Source organism: Nilaparvata lugens, chromosome 2 (genome assembly GCF_014356525.2).
Source record: "Nilaparvata lugens isolate BPH chromosome 2, ASM1435652v1, whole genome shotgun sequence".
Lineage (NCBI taxonomy): Eukaryota > Metazoa > Arthropoda > Insecta > Hemiptera > Delphacidae > Nilaparvata > Nilaparvata lugens.
Window position 1 is genome coordinate 51,608,324 of NC_052505.1, and position 20,070 is coordinate 51,628,393.

The 20,070-nt window shown below is 31.5% G+C and overlaps 1 long non-coding RNA gene across 1 annotated transcript; it reads left to right on the forward strand.

Moving 5' to 3' along the window:
• Positions 1-1,307: 1,307 nt before the first annotated feature.
• On the forward strand, positions 1,308-12,530 carry LOC120349925. The gene is made up of 2 exons (XR_005570518.1): positions 1,308-1,393; positions 12,303-12,530. It is a non-coding gene; the product is annotated as an uncharacterized LOC120349925 (long non-coding RNA).
• The last annotated feature ends 7,540 nt before the right edge of the window (positions 12,531-20,070 follow it).

Consider the following 20,070-nt stretch of genomic DNA (forward strand, 5'->3'; position numbering starts at 1 on the left):
TCTATGAGCTCAGACATAGCCACCTCTAATACATTTAATAGAGGTGGCTATGACTCAGTACGAACGGTAACCAATAACAAATAATAATAGTCCATTTATGAATAAAGATTTTACAAAATAAGAATACCTATGAAAGTTAATGGTAGGCCTACTATTACTTGATTTCTATATTCAGGCATTAATATCAATATTATTATCATGAAAATTCATTATTCGAATCATCATTAAACTATTTTTCTTGACGAATAAAATATGATTGATTATTTTAACAAGTCACCAGGATTTTGGACTCAAATATGAATTACAATACAATACCGTATATTAGGTATTTTCAATAAGAAATTTGGATCTCTCAACATTCATGGGAAGTTGAAGGACAGTGACGGTTTTTCTTCTTGAAGTATACCATTGGACATTCAATAAATAAATATATCCATCAACAAGCTCTCAGACAAAACAACAAAACAACGTTTTTTGTTGAGCTTAAGTAGAGTTTCTAATTGAAGCTTCAAAAATTGTATTCAGTCTATTTCAAGAAAGTTCTCATTCTTCTACGTTAGGGCCAGATCATATTCAATTTATTACAAGAACAATATCAAGCATTTCTTTTACCAATCAAAGAGCTTCCTGCTTTGCCGACTCTAAAAACGCTCAACTGGCCCTTGTATTGTTGATAAATAACCGGCAACATTAAACTTGTTCATACAGCCAAGCCATCTACTCTATTATAGTAGATCTACAGTACTACCGTATAAGCTACGGTACGAATTACTAACAAGATTATCAGATATGTTTACTAAAGTAAAATCCTCTATCCTTCATGTTTTCAATAAAATTGCTTATATTCTTTGTTGACCGCAAACACAAATCTCATTACGGGTAGTCTATGATAATTCGATCAAGAATTCCTTAAGTAGCCTGGACACATTTATGATGTTTGTTATTCTACTAAGATTCGAAGCTGAAATAAGCAATTATCCCTTTTCTATATTATTTTCAATATTATTATAGATCGTAGCCTACCTATATCATTTAGTTTTCTTTAGTTCATGGTTAGCATACAGTATTTGAATTTGCCGGTTGATAACTTGAATTTGAATTTGCCGGTTAAGCCAACTTGATAATAGTGTTTGAAAAATTTCAAAATAAAAGAGAATAAAGAGTTAATCTACTAATGAATGTTTTTTTCAATCTGAATAGATTCATCAATGATTGATTTGAACAATTTTTTTTATAATAAAATATAAATATATACCGTATTGAATTTGAAATTACAAAACAGATCAAGCTGGCCATGTTGTCAGCATTCCAAGTTCAGCTTATCAGGTAAACATTCCAAACTCCACTTCTATGGTTAGGTAAATTGCTCAGCTATTAGTATTATTCAATACAGGTACGTCTCACCCCATTTACATCACAACATCAGCAATAGGTTACAGATTCACCATTGTTGTCTCAATATTCTTCTTGTTCAATCACCATTCATTATGATAATTACAATGATTGTCATTAAATTAAATAGAACATTCTAGACTTCTGTGTTGTGCTTTCTAAAAACCTCTTCCAAGGGCCATATTATTCTTTTACCCAGGTATATATTTTAAGAAGAATATGATTACAATACCATTCATAGGTATAGTAATTATCATAATTATTGGGAAACAAAATTGGGTGGCTCATTGGAGTAAGTGATAACAAGCTGATCCAATAATCAAGAGAACGGAACCTGAGTTGGAATCTTGACCGGAGCAAAAGTTTTTGACCACAGCAAAATACAAAAGATCTGTCACCCCATCTTTTGAAGGAGTGTTGGAAATTGAAATAAACACTATTTAACTTTTCATCACTATTTATTTGGAAAAACATTTAGAAAAAGCAAAAACTTTCGGAGCATTACAACATAAGAATTTCTTGGTCGCCATCTTGCTTGGAACAATGACAATCGATAGTACACATTCAATATAAATGTATGATACAACTTATTGATATTACACCGTTCGGTATCGATACTCGATATACAAATCTAATACCCCTCCTTACATTTATATCGTAATAAAACAAATACAATGATATCAATTACAAAAGAAATATTCAGAATACAAAGCAAATACAAAATCAATATTCATCAAAAAAGTTTATCAAATACTAATCCACTAAATTAATCAACTTCTTGGAAAATACTAACTAACTCAATCACCAATTTCAATTCAGTTACTGCTTCAGACAAAGCTACATATTCAGCAAATGTAGATGATTACACTACCTTGTTTCTTTGATTTCCAGAATACAACGTTTCCATATAACCTAATAATGTAACCAGTAGTTGACTTTCTATCTACAGAATCTCCTGCCCAATTGGCATCAACAAAACAATCCAAATCATCATTTTCATTATTCTTATTAAAAGTAAGACTTTGATTCTTAGTCAAATAAAGATATTTCAAAACTCTCAATGCATATTTGAAATGAGTTTCATTACAACAGTTTTGGAATCGACTCAAATAGTTCACACTGTAACTTATATCTGGTCTTGTACCTGAACTTATATACAACAGAGCACCAATTAAATTTCTGTACTTCAAATCAGTATTTTCATCTGCTTTCTCTAATTTGAGATTAGCTTCCATAGGAGTACAATACAGTTTGGAATTGACAATGTTATACTTGTTTCCCAATTGTTCAATATATGAAGTTCGATTCAGTTTCATTTCATTGTAGTCATACTCAATATTAATCCCCAAATAGTTTTTTACTTTATCCATATCTTTCATCCTGAATCTATTTGACAGTAATTGTTTGACATTATCTATCTCTTGTTTGTCAGAGCCACAAATCAAGATATCATCTACAAACATAATCAAGTGAATCTTTACGTTATCCTTATCCATAACATACAAACAGTAATCATGCTTGCTTCTTTCAAAACCAATCTGTTTAATAAAATCATCAAAACACTCATACCATGCCCGAGGGCTTTCTCTTAGACCATACAAAGATTTCTCTAATTTACATACCTTATCAGTACCATCTTCATAAGCATCAGGTTGATTTACATATATTTCTGACATTACTTTACCATTTAGAAAAGCAGTTTCAACATCCATTTGTTCTACAAATAAACCTAGTTTACAACAATAGGAAAGTAATATTTTCAATGACACCATTTTAGCAACTGGAGAATATATATCATCCACTATCTCTTTCTGTTTAAATCCTTTAACAACTTGTCTAGCCTTAAAATTATTGTCTGATTTTTTAGTAAATACCCACTTAACATCAAGTATTTTTCTATTCTCTGGTTTGTCAACCATTATCCAGGTTTTGTTTTCACTTAATGATTGCATCTCTTTATTCATTGCTTTAATCCAGCTTTGCGATTCATCAGAATTTATTGCTTCACTATAACTAACAGGGCCAATACTGCAAAAGTTTACATCAAGAGAATTATTATATACATAGTAGTCATTCAGTTTCACTTGAGGTTTTCTATTTCTCTGAGGTTTAGTTTCTACTGAGGTAGAATCTGCAACATTATCCTCACCTGCATTATCCTCACATTTACTTTCTACAGATTCTGTTTCATCATTGAAATCAATACATTTTACATTTTCTTCGACTATATCAATATGCCTAGCAACTATGATCTTATTGTTCAGTAAAACTCTATATCCTACATCACTATAACCTAACAGTATTCCTAACTCAGCTTTCTTGTCCCACTTTAAAATGCATTTAGCTTGTGGGATTCTAACAAATACCCTACTACCATACAATTTCAAATATTGAATAGTTGGCTTCTTGCCAAATACTATTTCATATGGGGTCTTTTTTTCAATTGTGTTTGCCAATGTCCTATTCTTTAGATAAGCAGCAGTACAAACTATTTCTGGCCAAAATAGTTTATGAACTCTAGCTTCTGATAACAAACATCTTGCAATATTCATGATAGATCTATTATATCTTCCAGCTGTCCCATTAAATTCATGTACATATGGAGGGCAAGCATTTATTACAATACCTTTCTCTCTAGCCAAGTCAAAAATTTTGAATTAATATACTCTGTTCCATTGTCACATCTTAGTTTCTCAATTTACTTACCAGTAAGGTTTTCAATTTCATTTATATAGCTTACAAAACAATTATACACTTCACTCTTAGACTTAATTGTATACACCCTACCTAGCTTACTGTAGTCATCAATAAAAGTAAGAAAGTACTTTGCACCACAATATCCAGTAGTAGTATGTGGTCCATTCAAATCAGTATGTACTATTTCTAGTACCGTATTTCATTAGCTCTAGTTCTACTTTTATTGAAAGGCAAATTGTGCATTTTATTTTCAATACAAATCGTACATTTCATGAATTCATTACCCAAATCTTTAGGCAAACCTTCTACCATCTGATTTTCACACATGTTTTTCAGATAAATAAAGTTTACATGTCCTAGCAAATGATGCAGTTTTCCTTTTAAACTTGAATCTACAGTTTTGTCAATAACTTCTGAACTATTTACTCTACTCTCTTCACATTTAATAGTACTGGTCATCTTATACAAATTGTCAACATTTATCCTTATCCATAAAATTATATTGTTGTACTTTAGTATACTCTTCATTTTTAACTACCCTATGTCGCACCTGGCTATTCCATTGGCTGGGAGCGAAATAGTAACAACTATCAACAGTATATAGCTGGCTAGTAGAATTCCACTAGCTTCAAAAGTTTGAACATGTCAACAATTATTTGGGCTACTGAGACAAATGCGCAGGTACCAAAAAATAAATTTGTAATGGAATAAAAATGGTAGGTACGGTAATGGAAAATTAAGTGTCACTGTTTTGATAGAAGCTATACAAGCATTGTTTTAATTTTCAGGTGTGATACAAGGCTTGCTATAGTAATTCTAATCTGAAACAAATAATAGCTATGATACTTTGAAATCATTTAAAAAAATACAGTATTTTCCACAGAATAGGCAATGTCGTTATTTTTAGTCACTTTGGGTATGGTATGCCTAGGCCTGATGTTGATTTCTAATTTTATTTTTTGCAAAATCTCAAATTTATTTTCTCTTCATTCATATACAATATATAATCTTCAATTCCATCATGATACATTACATTAATTCCAATAAGTTAGCATATTATTATTATATTAAATAGATGGTTAGCTGTCACAGGAGAATAGAAAGGCTATTATATCTATGAGCTCAGACATAGCCACCTCTAATACATTTAATAGAGGTGGCTATGACTCAGTACGAACGGTAACCAATAACAAATAATAATAGTCCATTTATGAATAAAGATTTTACAAAATAAGAATACCTATGAAAGTTAATGGTAGGCCTACTATTACTTGATTTCTATATTCAGGCATTAATATCAATATTATTATCATGAAAATTCATTATTCGAATCATCATTAAACTATTTTTCTTGACGAATAAAATATGATTGATTATTTTAAACAAGTCACCAGGATTTTGGACTCAAATATGAATTACAATACAATACCGTATATTAGGTATTTTCAATAAGAAATTTGGATCTCTCAACATTCATGGGAAGTTGAAGGACAGTGACGGTTTTTCTTCTTGAAGTATACCATTGGACATTCAATAAATAAATATATCCATCAACAAGCTCTCAGACAAAACAACAAAACAACGTTTTTTGTTGAGCTTAAGTAGAGTTTCTGATTGAAGCTTCAAAAATTGTATTCAGTCTATTTCAAGAAAGTTCTCATTCTTCTACGTTAGGGCCAGATCATATTCAATTTATTACAAGAACAATATCAAGCATTTCTTTTACCAATCAAAGAGCTTCCTGCTTTGCCGACTCTAAAAACGCTCAACAGGCCCTTGTATTGTTGATAAATAACCGGCAACATTAAACTTGTTCATACAGCCAAGCCATCTACTCTATTATAGTAGATCTACAGTACTACCGTATAAGCTACGGTACAAATTACTAACAAGATTATCAGATATGTTTACTGCCGTGCTACCAATTTTTCCTTAATCGGTTGGAATAGCATTTAACACCTATTAACCTAAGGATAGTTGTCGGCTCCAATGAAATAGATTCTTGATAAATTGTGAATGGATCTATCGCCTATGAATGAGAAATCCAGTTTTCAGAGCAAATGAACTTATAATCTTCAGATGAATTTATACAAATACACAAAGAACTATATCTTAAGCCTAATTTTTTAGAGTAACTACGAACTAAAATACTTATCTAGTTTACAGTTGAAAAACAGTGGCTATTGGCTTGAATACACAAATAACTATATATTAACAAAATAGAACACAATAAACTGTTTAAAACACAATTTAAAACATTAATAAACGAAAATGATTCAGAGCAAAATTTTACAACAACACAAAGCCAGCCATTTTTCTAGAGAGGCTAGAACAGGAAAAACCTAAGTTACAAATCACAGAGCCAACACCTTGTTCGGTGTAGATATTACAGACACGTCACCAAAAAATTATAACTTACAAGTTTAGAATTCACATTCTACATCTGTTCTCAATAAAACTTTATTTTGAAACTATTATTTTAAATTTTTATATATATCTCGATTTAAATAAACCATTTATCTAGTAATTTTGTTAACCCTGCCTCGGTGACACCATGGAACAATGCAACAAACATTTACGATAATAAATTCTCCGTCAAAAAGTTTGTCCGTCTATAGATAACTCTGATATTTACTATAAAGTTTCATAGATCTCGAATTGAAGATTCGATTCAAATGTGAGAAAAAATGTAATATTACAAATACCCCCCTCTTGACATAAAAAATTTTACTGTTTGAAAATTTAAAGAAAAAAAATTTACATTGACCCTAATGAAAATTGTTGAAATTTAAATTTGAGAACAGTAACAATTTTTTCTAGAAAAACATTACATGTCATCCAATAATTGAAAATTATTATAAAAATTCATCAATAGCATTTGTTATATGTTTCCAAACAATATTTCAAAGTATAGAATATCAAAATTACTTTTGATTTAGCTTTATAATTTAAAGGAAAATATTTCAACAGAAAGTTTAATATGTAAAGAATAGTTTTTTGAAATTGCACATAAATTTAATAGATAGAAAAATTTAATTTTTTATTGCATAAAAAAAAATTAGTATGTTGAATGAAAAAATTTATTATTATTTATATATATATATATATTTTTTTAAATGAATTGATGAATTGTTACATTTAATTTTCACATAAAATTTCAATAAATCAAAAAATGTTCATTTCTTTCACTATTGACGCGGTTGATTTTATTGATGCACATTTTGGAAAACAGTCCGTTAAGGCACTCAGTATGATTTTCAGTTAAGTGTGACTCCAATGTGATGACGTTAGTGTTGGGCTGATCTGGATGCACGTAGTGTTGGGCTGATCTTTGTAGTCGACTGATGCATATCAAACTCGATACAGGTGACATCTCAGTTAGCATTGCCTCATGCTTGTAGTAGACGGCTGCATACCAAACTTGATACAGGTGACATCTCAGTTAGCATTGCTTCATGCTTGTAGTAGACGGCTGCATTCCAAATTCAATACAGAGTCACGTAAATTTTGTATCATATAATTATACAATGTACATTTCAGGCTTGAAATGACAATGTAATTAGTTTTTTTGGAAAAGAGATAGACGCTGCATACAGGATTAATTTAGGTGAGGATTAATTTAGGTAAGGTTTGGTTTTTTGATATTTTCAGCTTTCAAGGTTTAGAGTTCTGCATACAGGAATAATTTAGGAGAGGATTTTTTGAATCAATTCTTTCATGATACTGTGACTGTTCTTCTGAATTCAAAGTTGCGAATGTGAACATGGATGACAATTACCTCCAGGTAATGCAGTAGTGTTGAAGTTTGAGATACAAAGTCAGCAATAAGCGTTGGTATTGTTATTGGCGTATGCTTTGGTGTCGGCATTGGCATCGGCGTTGATATTGGCATTGGCATTGGCGCAGGCATCGGCGTAGATATTGGCGGTGGCATCAGCATTGGCGCAGGCATTGGCGTAGCTATTGGCATTGGCGCAGGCATCGGCGTTGACATTGGCATTGGTGCAGGCATTGGCGTAGCTATTGGCATTGGCGCAGGCATCGGCGTTGATTTTGGTGTTGGCATCAGCATTGGCGCAGGCATTGGCATAGCTATTGGCATTGGCATCAGCATTGGCGCAGATTTTGGCATTGGCGCAGGCATTGGCATAGCTATTGGCATTGGCGCAGGCATCAACGTTATTTTGGTGTTGGCATCAGCATTGGTGCAGGCATTGGCGTAGCTATTGGCATTGGCGCAGGCATTGACATCAGCACAGGCATCGGCGTAGATTTTGGAATTTTGGCGTAGTTATTAGTGTTGATATTGGCGTAGTTATTAGTGTAGGCATCAGCATTGATTTTGGCGTAGTTATTTGTGTTGACATTGGCGTAGTTATTAGTGTAGGCATTGGCATTGGCGCAGGCATTGGTGTTGACATTGGCATAGTTATTGGTGTAGGCCGCAGCGTTGATGAGTCACACTAGTTCGAAAATCACCCAAATGTTCTTAACACTCTTCATGGCGTTCACTTGTTGCTGATTTCGAGATTCACATGATAACTATTTCAATGTTAATGTCTGTGCTGTACCTGTTATCTTAAAATGCTTATAAACTAAAAAGAAAAACTTGATTAGGCTATCAATACAATCTAATACACATGAAAATTATTTTTAAGTATTATATGAAATTGAAATTTGTTAACATCTTATTATACAGTCAGCAATACATAAATTGTGAAATATGGACATATCAATGATAAATTTAAAAAAAAAATCATTTTCATCTATTCACTGTTCAAATATCAAAATTTAATCCATTCTTCAAAATAGAAATAGAATTTCATAACACCCTGTATCATTATCAAAATTGTAAAAAACATCAGATCATCACAACAAAAATTAATTTCAATATATATTTCAATAATTTCAGACAATTGATCTTCTATTCACAATCATTTCATAATATATCTGCATTTCATTATCATTTAATATAACATTTCATTTATAGCATTTATAGCAAGTTCATTTCACATTTATGATTTATCATTCAGGGTTTCAAAATTATTTAGTTTTAATTTTGTTCAAAAATTGTATAAAAAGCAAATTATTTAATATTGTTAATCATCGTTTGTCTACAAACATTTCAAGATTATAATACAAAGATGATCAAGATGAATATGGGTAAATAAGTTCCCTAAAAAATACAAAAAAGAGAAAAAGAAAACTGGGTAAATAAATTCCCTAAAACAATACAAAGAAGAGAAAGATTAATTAGAGCCTATCCTACATGTCAGTACTGAACTTTCATGAGGAAGTATATTTAATAAAATATACTACTATGGAATTTTGTAAATTCCAAGTATGACTCTAATTTGTTATAATTGTGAGCTATCACTCCCACAAAAACAACTGGTGAAGGAAAAAATATGTTGACTATTGTGACTGGGTGGAAAGTTCCTAGATGTCTGTAAGGCAATGTGATAGCAGACTCTAGTATCGGACCACAAAAACAAAAGTATGCAAAAGGTTTTACAAACATTTGATGTTGCAGTCTTAAGGTTTTTATATCGCAAACAAGTAGGTCAGATAATCGAGTCCAGCCGTAGGTGGTTCACGCCCACACCTCTAAAAGAATCACACCTACTTGTCTACCAAAAATCCAAAGTATTGGACAGCAAGAAAAATAAAATGCAAAATGGGTTAAAAGCCCAGAAGAAAACTATAACCTAATTACATATGGCTTATGGCACAATATGCAATGAAGATGAGAACATGGGACATAATTGCTCTGAAAAACCTAATTACCTAATATAATACCTGAAAAAATAGACATGATTAAAATATGTAATACATGATGAAAAAATATACCGCAAGCAAACAATTATTTACACAACAATGGATAGATTTTAGAAAAGTTAAGTTTTATCAACAATTTAAAGATTAGGAAAATAAGCTACTATTTCAACTTCCAAAATTATTTCAGAAGAATACAAATTTAAATGACTATGGACAAGATGGTTAAGATATGCATCATAGAAGAAATTTACTGAATATTACACAAAGACAGGAAAGAATCGAAATTTGAAAAGATTAAGGGCCAAGAAAAATAGGCTACAGGAAAGAAAAAAGACACAATTATGGACTCTTACCATACACTGCGTAGCGATTATGCTATTCTGAATCCCGGCATAACACAGGATTCCTAATCATTGTGTGTTGGGGAATACCCTTTCATCATGTGATTTACTGTCATCATCTTGTAAATAAGCAACTTGAAACAACCTTTGAATACTAATACATCAATGGAAACTTTGTGCTTTGTTTTCTTCAAGAACATGATTCTATTCATGGTTTCATTTGTTTCAACAAAGCCATTTTGCTTGCAAAAGTTAGTCATGTTCACTTGAGAATGCATTGCATACACCTTTTCAATTCTCAGTTGAAAGTTGAACTCATCAACTTGACTCAAAGCAACATTCATTCTGTTTACATTATTCCTAACCTCCACAGAAACCTGTCTTATGTAATCATTCACTTTGTTTATAGTTTTCCTAACCTTCAATGTATCAATATTACTTTCATGATAGTTGACTTTTAGTGAAGACAACTCCCTACCTACTTCTTTACTCAATTCTACTGTCTCACTATGGTTGACTTTTTCAACAACAGTAACTAGGCCTACATTGTCAGAAACTTGAATGAGTTGATCTTGTAACTTAACACTACTATCATCCTGCTTCAATTTGTTTTCATCTTCATGATTATCTTTCAATGTTTCATGTGCATTTTTCAATAGAAGGTTTATACTAGCCTGCTCTAGTCTAATGCTAACAAATTCTTGCTTCATCTCATCAAACCTAGCATTTAACATAGCATTTTGATTTTTAAACATTTGGTCTAACTTAGCATCTTGCTTATCAAACAGTTGTGTTAAGGCAGCTATTGACTCATCATCTTTTTTAATATTTTTCATATAATATGCCATTTTGCTAGTCTGCACAGATAATATATTCATTAGGACTTGATCTCTCTTGAACCGATTTCCCACTCAGCAACAAACCATTCATAACCTATCAAGATATCTATCCTACTAATAATTTCTATAACCAGGGATTTCATGGTGTACCATTTGGGACATATTTATTTTGTAATTCTGTCCCACCACAGGGGTAACATTTGCCGTGCTACCAATTTTTCCTTAATCGGTTGGAATAGCATTTAACACCTATTAACCTAAGGATAGTTGTCGGCTCCAATGAAATAGATTCTTGATATATTGTGAATGGATTTATCACCTATGAATGAGAAATCCAGTTTTCAGAGCAAATGAACTTATAATCTTCAGATGAATTTATACAAATACACAAAGAACTATATCTTAAGCCTAATTTTTTAGAGTAACTACGAACTAAAATACTTATCTAGTTTACAGTTGAAAAACAGTGGCTATTGGCTTGAATACACAAATAACTATATATTAACAAAATAGAACACAATAAACTGTTTAAAACACAATTTAAAACATTAATAAACGAAAATGATTCAGAGCAAAATTTTACAACAACACAAAGCCAGCCATTTTTCTAGAGAGGCTAGAACAGGAAAAATCTAAGTTACAAATCACAGAGCCAACGCCTTGTTCGGTGTAGATATTACAGACACATCACCAAAAAATTATAACTTACAAGTTTAGAATTCACATTCTATATCTGTTCTCAATAAAACTTTATTTTGAAACTATTATTTTAAATTTTTATATATATCTCGATTTAAATAAACCATTTATCTAGTAATTTTGTTAACCCTGCCTCGGTGACACCATGGAACAATGCAACAAACATTTACGATAATAAATTCTCCGTCAAAAAGTTTGTCCGTCTATAGATAACTCTGATATTTACTATAAAGTTTCATAGATCTCGAATTGAAGATTCGATTCAAATGTGAGAAAAAATGTAATATTACAAGCACCAAGTCCATTTTGTTTCCATTGGACCATATTTCTATATTTCTAGAGGTGTGTGAATCCTCTACGCCACTTTGGTGTGAATTGGGTCTTATGCTTAGTGAACTGTAAGTAGAAGTATATTACAACATATTTATTCTACCACTCCTACCTATCGCTAGAACTTTTAATTTTAAAAAAATTTAAATGTTATTTTCAAATTTTATCAACTCATTTTTTATCATTCGATCAATCAATAATTCGTTTGTTTTTTTTTCTCTTCCAGACACCAAAACATATTACACAGTTTAGATGGACGGATAGAAAGCGTGAACATCAAAAGCCATCGTGTGTGTTACCCAGTTTCCATTCTGCATCTAACAATAGGAACCAAGCATCCAACATCATGACTTTATTATTATATAGTCCAGACAATGAATGCTCAAAAGAGGGTATAGAGAGAAAAGTTTGGAAGACTATATTTGACCCCGCAATTTTGTTTTGGGTATTAAGGATGTAAAAATATCCCCACCCCTACCCCATGTGCTAAGGGGGTGGGGTGGTTCAAAGGTACCAGTTTTTGGTTTCTCGTATATAACTCGAAAACTATGTATCTTACGGATATAACTGTTACATATAAAAGTAAAGCTTATATATTTCCTACAATATTCATCTCACAACTTTTCTAGTTTTCGAGATATCTGCTCTTACATGTGTGACATTTTTGAAAAAAACACGTTCGCCTCCAATTTTTTTCTATTTCTACTCTTATAACTTTTTGAATATTGATGGGAAAAATCAATGCAGATTATGAGCTCATAGAGCCTCTTTCAGGGCTTATAACTCTCCAACAATGCATCGCAAAAATCAATGCTTATCATAGGTTTGTAAAGCATTAAATTCTCTTTTAAATGGTGTAATATTTCACTATTCAAAGTTTCTGTTTCATTGTTATAGCAACTTTAATGTAGGGGATGAAATTTCCAATGCTGCAACAATTATTCATTTGGCAATGAAATTTAAAGCGGGTGTCTGTGACACAATTTTTGACGTTGCAGCTTAATTTTGACTAGTTAGTAGATTAACATAGCAAAAGTGCACATCTTTATCCCCTCTGTTGAAGGTTTGGAACCGCTGAGTTGACACTTGTTGCAATATTGAAAATGTTGCTACATTGCACTATCATTTTTGATCATTTGTTACATCACACAACTATTATATGAATACTTTGTATTGTTGTAACCAACTTGAATCAATTGACAATTCCTTTTTTACTGCTTTCAAATTTACTATTTATTTTTGATTTTCATTAAACGTCCTTTTTCCTACTTAGTGCAGTCATCATTACTTTTAAGGCCATTTGTGAAGTGCCACTCATATCAATAAATGCAATCATTTGTTATTGTTACATTGTCTTACAATTTCTTGGCGTCTACCTTGCTACCAGGTATTTAGTAGTTTTACTATAAGTTTTATGTGAGTTTGGGTGAAGGTATTGATGAACAACATCAGCCATCTATTAATTATATTTATTATTTAACATACATTTCATTCAACTTAGTATACAGTCCACTTGAAGTCCCTCATACCAAACACATCAGATACATAGTTTTCGAGTTATATGTGAGAAACCAAAAAATGTTACCTTTGAACCACCCCCACCCCCTTAGCACAAGGGGTTGGGGGGGGGACTTCTGATATGTTTACCCCCTTACCACCCTAAACAGAACTGCGGGGCCAAAAATTGTCTTCCAAACTTTTCCCTCTATAACCTTTCCTTGACTGCACTGTATATCATCTAGTTAATTTTGATATCACATTAATTAAAAAGCTTCCCTCATAGTATATTTTTTCAATATTTTACCAATTTTAAAATACACAAGAAATCAATATATTGCCGAGTTTGTCAAAGATGTGAATTTTCAATGTGTTTTGATGTAAATTATTGCAAAAAACTAATATTATAGTTAGCTATGCATAAAGAGGCATGATATCATGATAGTCATTCTTTACTGAATCGAAATAAGCTGTTATAACTTTTTCTACTATTAATTTGGTTTTTAATAGACTAGTTATGATCAGATGCCTCATTACTAAATGCAAAATTTATGTCGTTTATGTAGCTTTTCTGCAATAAACTAGAATTTCTCAATAATTAAGTTGTTTAATTTGCTGTTAAAGTTAGGCCACATTCACACCAGAGTTGTCACTAACTGAGTTTTCAACAAATTGAGGCAGTTTCTGGAAATCCTTGTTTTAAACAAAAAGTTTCGTTTCCCAACCAATATGAGAAACACTGAAAAAGTTGTGAACAAAGTCTTCTACCTCTTGAAGTCCACGCAGACTATACAATCGCTATTAGACCAATTCTTTGGCAACAAGTTCTCTATTCTGTTGCTCTACGAAAGAACTGTAACTTTACATAGAAAACTATTTGTGGACAGATTTTTTTGTTGGCAACTTTGGTGTAAATGCAGCAGCTCCAGCATTTATCCTTATCCATAAAATTATATTGTTGTACTTTAGTATACTCTTCATTTTTAACTACCCTATGTCGCACCTGGCTATTCCATTGGCTGCGAGCGAAATAGTAACAACTATCAACAGTATATAGCTGGCTAGTAGAATTCCACTAGCTTCAAAAGTTTGAACATGTCAACAATTATTTGGGCTACTGAGACAAATGCGCAGGTACCAAAAAATAAATTTGTAATGGAATAAAAATGGTAGGTACGGTAATGGAAAATTAGTGTCACTGTTTTGATAGAAGCTATACAAGCATTGTTTTAATTTTCAGGTGTGACACAAGGCTTGCTATAATAATTCTAATCTGAAACAAATAATAGCTATAATACTTTGAAATCATTTAAAAAAATACAGTATTTTCCACAGAATAGGCAATGTCGTTATTTTTAGTCACTTTGGGTATGCCTAGGCCTGATGTTGATTTCTAATTTTATTTTTTGCAAAATCTCAAATTTATTTTCTCTTCATTCATATACAATATATAATCTTCAATTCCATCATGATACATTACATTAATTCCAATAAGTTAGCATATTATTATTATATTAAATAGATGGTTAGCTGTCACAGGAGAATAGAAAGGCTATTATATCTATGAGCTCAGACATAGCCACCTCTAATACATTTAATAGAGGTGGCTATGACTCAGTACGAACGGTAACCAATAACAAATAATAATAGTCCATTTATGAATAAAGATTTTACAAAATAAGAATACCTATGAAAGTTAATGGTAGGCCTACTATTACTTGATTTCTATATTCAGGCATTAATATCAATATTATTATCATGAAAATTCATTATTCGAATCATCATTAAACTATTTTTCTTGACGAATAAAATATGATTGATTATTTTAAACAAGTCACCAGGATTTTGGACTCAAATATGAATTACAATACAATACCGTATATTAGGTATTTTCAATAAGAATTTGGATCTCTCAACATTCATGGAAGTTGAAGGACAGTGACGGTTTTTCTTCTTGAAGTATACCATTGGACATTCAATAAATAATATATCCATCAACAAGCTCTCAGACAAAACAACAAAACAACGTTTTTTGTTGAGCTTAAGTAGAGTTTCTAATTGAAGCTTCAAAAATTGTATTCAGTATATTTCAAGAAAGTTCTCATTCTTCTACATCAGGGCCAGATCATATTCAATTTATTACAAGAACAATATCAAGCATTTCTTTTACCAATCAAAGAGCTTCCTGCTTTGCCGACTCTAAAAACGCTCAACTGGCCCTTGTATTGTTGATAAATAACCGGCAACATTAAACTTGTTCATACAGCCAAGCCATCTACTCTATTATAGTAGATCTACAGTACTACCGTATAAGCTACGGTACGAATTACTAACAAGATTATCAGATATGTTTACTAAAGTAAAATCCTCTATCCTTCATGTTTTCAATAAAATTGCTTATATTCTTTGTTGACCGCAAACACAAATCTCATTACGGGTAGTCTATGATAATTCGATCAAGAATTCCTTAAGTAGCCTGGACACATTTATGATGTTGTTATTCTACTAAGATTCGAAGCTGAAATAAGCAATTATCCTTTTCTATATTATTTTCAATATTATTATAGATGGTAGCCTACCTATATCATTTAGTTTTCTTTAGTTCATGGTTAGCATACAGTATTTGAATTTGCCGGTTGATAACTTGAATTTGAATTTGCCGGTTGATAACTTGAATTTGAATTTGCCGGTTAAGCCAACTTGATAATAGTGTTTGAAAAATTTCAAAATAAAAGAGAATAAAGAGTTAATCTACTAATGAATGTTTTTTTCAATCTGAATAGATTCATCAATGATTGATTTGAACAATTTTTTTTATAATAAAATATAAATATATACCGTATTGAATTTGAAATTACAAAACAGATCAAGCTGGCCATGTTGTCAGCATTCCAAGTTCAGCTTATCAGGTAAACATTCCAAACTCCACTTCTATGGTTAGGTAAATTGCTCAGCTATTAGTATTATTCAATACAGGTACGTCTCACCCCATTTACATCACAACATCAGCAATAGGTTACAGATTCACCATTGTTGTCTCAATATTCTTCTTGTTCAATCACCATTCATTATGATAATTACAATGATTGTCATTAAATTAAATAGAACATTCTAGACTTCTGTGTTGTGCTTTCTAAAAACCTCTTCCAAGGGCCATATTATTCTTTTACCCAGGTATATATTTTAAGAAGAATATGATTACAATACCATTCATAGGTATAGTAATTATCATAATTATTGGGAAACAAAATTGGGTGGCTCATTGGAGTAAGTGATAACAAGCTGATCCAATAATCAAGAGAACGGAACCTGAGTTGGAATCTTGACCAGAGCAAAAGTTTTTGACCACAGCAAAATACAAAAGATCTGTCACCCCATCTTTTGAAGGAGTGTTGGAAATTGAAATAAACACTATTTAACTTTTCATCACTATTTATTTGAAAAACATTTAGAAAAAGCAAAAACTTTCGGAGCATTACAACATAAGAATTTCTTGGTCGCCATCTTGCTTGGAACAATGACAATCGATAGTACACATTCAATATAAATGTATGATACAACTTATTGATATTACACCGTTCAGTATCGATACTCGATATACAAATCTAATACCCCTCCTTACATTTATATCGTAATAAAACAAATACAATGATATCAATTACAAAAGAAATATTCAGAATACAAAGCAAATACAAAATCAATATTCATCAAAAAAGTTTATCAAATTACTAATCCACTAAATTAATCAACTTCTTGGAAAATACTAACTAACTCAATCACCAATTTCAATTCAGTTACTGCTTCAGACAAAGCTACATATTCAGCAAATGTAGATGATTACACTACCTTGTTTCTTTGATTTCCAGAATACAACGTTTCCATATAACCTAATAATGTAACCAGTAGTTGACTTTCTATCTACAGAATCTCCTGCCCAATTGGCATCAACAAAACAATCCAAATCATCATTTTCATTATTCTTATTAAAAGTAAGACTTTGATTCTTAGTCAAATAAAGATATTTCAAAACTCTCAATGCATATTTGAAATGAGTTTCATTACAACAGTTTTGGAATCGACTCAAATAGTTCACACTGTAACTTATATCTGGTCTTGTACCTGAACTTATATACAACAGAGCACCAATTAAATTTCTGTACTTCAAATCAGTATTTTCATCTGCTTTCTCTAATTTGAGATTAGCTTCCATAGGAGTACAATACAGTTTGGAATTGACAATGTTATACTTGTTTCCCAATTGTTCAATATATGAAGTTCGATTCAGTTTCATTTCATTGTAGTCATACTCAATATTAATCCCCAAATAGTTTTTTACTTTATCCATATCTTTCATCCTGAATCTATTTGACAGTAATTGTTTGACATTATCTATCTCTTGTTTGTCAGAGCCACAAATCAAGATATCATCTACAAACATAATCAAGTGAATCTTTACGTTATCCTTATCCATAACAGTATCATGCTTATAGAGAATTATTATATACATAGTAGTCATTTAGTTTCACTTGAGGTTTTCTATTTCTCTGAGGTTTAGTTTCTACTGAGGTAGAATCTGCAACATTATCCTCACCTGCATTATCCTCACATTTACTTTCTACAGATTCTGTTTCATCATTGAAATCAATACATTTTACATTTTCTTCGACTATATCAATATGCCTAGCAACTATGATCTTATTGTTCAGTAAAACTCTATATCCTACATCACTATAACCTAACAGTATTCCTAACTCAGCTTTCTTGTCCCACTTTAAAATGCATTTAGCTTGTGGGATTCTAACAAATACCCTACTACCATACAATTCAAATATTGAATAGTTGGCTTCTTGCCAAATACTATTTCATATGGGGTCTTTTTTTCAATTGTGTTTGCCAATGTCCTATTCTTTAGATAAGCAGCAGTACAAACTATTTCTGGCCACAATAGTTTATGAACTCTAGCTTCTGATAACAAACATCTTGCAATATTCATGATAGATCTATTATATCTTCCAGCTGTCCCATTAAATTCATGTACATATGGAGGGCAAGCATTTATTACAATACCTTTCTCTCTAGCCAAGTCAAAATTTTGAATTAATATACTCTGTTCCATTGTCACATCTTAGTTTCTCAATTTACTTACCAGTAAGGTTTTCAATTTCATTTATATAGCTTACAAAACAATTATACACTTCACTCTTAGACTTAATTGTATACACCCTACCTAGCTTACTGTAGTCATCAATAAAAGTAAGAAAGTACTTTGCACCACAATATCCAGTAGTAGTATGTGGTCCATTCAAATCAGTATGTACTATTTCTAGTACCGTATTTCATTAGCTCTAGTTCTACTTTTATTGAAAGGCAAATTGTGCATTTTATTTTCAATACAAATCGTACATTTCATGAATTCATTACCCAAATCTTAAGGCAAACCTTCTACCATCTGATTTTCACACATGTTTTTCAGATAAATAAAGTTTACATGTCCTAGCAAATGATGCAGTTTTCCTTTTAAACTTGAATCTACAGTTTTGTCAATAACTTCTGAACTATTTACTCTACTCTCTTCACATTTAATAGTACTGGTCATCTTATACAAATTGTCAACTTTCCAGGCAATAGCTATTAGAACATTTTCTTGGTTGAATATTTTAGAATTATTACCACAAGAAATAATTTTTTGCTCATTGGTAATCTTTGAATAGCTAATTAGATTTCTGTTCATGTCTTTGACATAATACACATTTTTCATTTTAATCTTTTCCTCTCTATTGAAAACTTTGAAATCACTTACTACAGTACCTACTTTTGTTGCTTTTAGAATTCTACCATCACCTACCTTGACATCAATTGGATTTTTTAATTCAATACTCTCATAAAAATATTTTTCGTTATTAATGACATGATCAGTACAGCCACTATCCAGTAGCCACTCTATTTTTAACTTAGGTACCTAGTGAGTAAAACTTGGTAGTTTTCAAGTTTTGTATTTTGTACTTCTACATTGAAGTTATTCATTCCTGTTTTATGGGATTTTTGCTAGGATGAGCCAGGCCTTCTTCTCGGCTGCCAGTTGTTATCTTTCTTCTGCCTACAGTCTCTTTTCAGGTGTCCTTGTTTTCTACAATTGAAGCAGGTCCTTGTTTCTTTCTTGAATGATTTCGGGTGTCCAGAATGTTCCACTGTATAAGCGTTCGAGTTCGGTTGATTGTCTCTTGTTTTAGTGTTCATCAGGGTAATTTTGTTTTTCACATAGTCCACCGTCTGGTCTTCTTCTTTTAAAACATCAATTAAATCGCCGATGTATGAGTAAGAGTCCGGTAACATTCTCAACATATAATTGAGTTTTTCCTTTTCCGTGACCATTGCACCTGTGCTTTTAAGTTTGTTTACTGTCTTCTCAAAATCGCTGAAGAATTCAGTTACATCACTGTAGTCCCTCAAACTTAATTTGTCAAGTTTAATCCGGCACACTATCTGAAGAGCAGTTG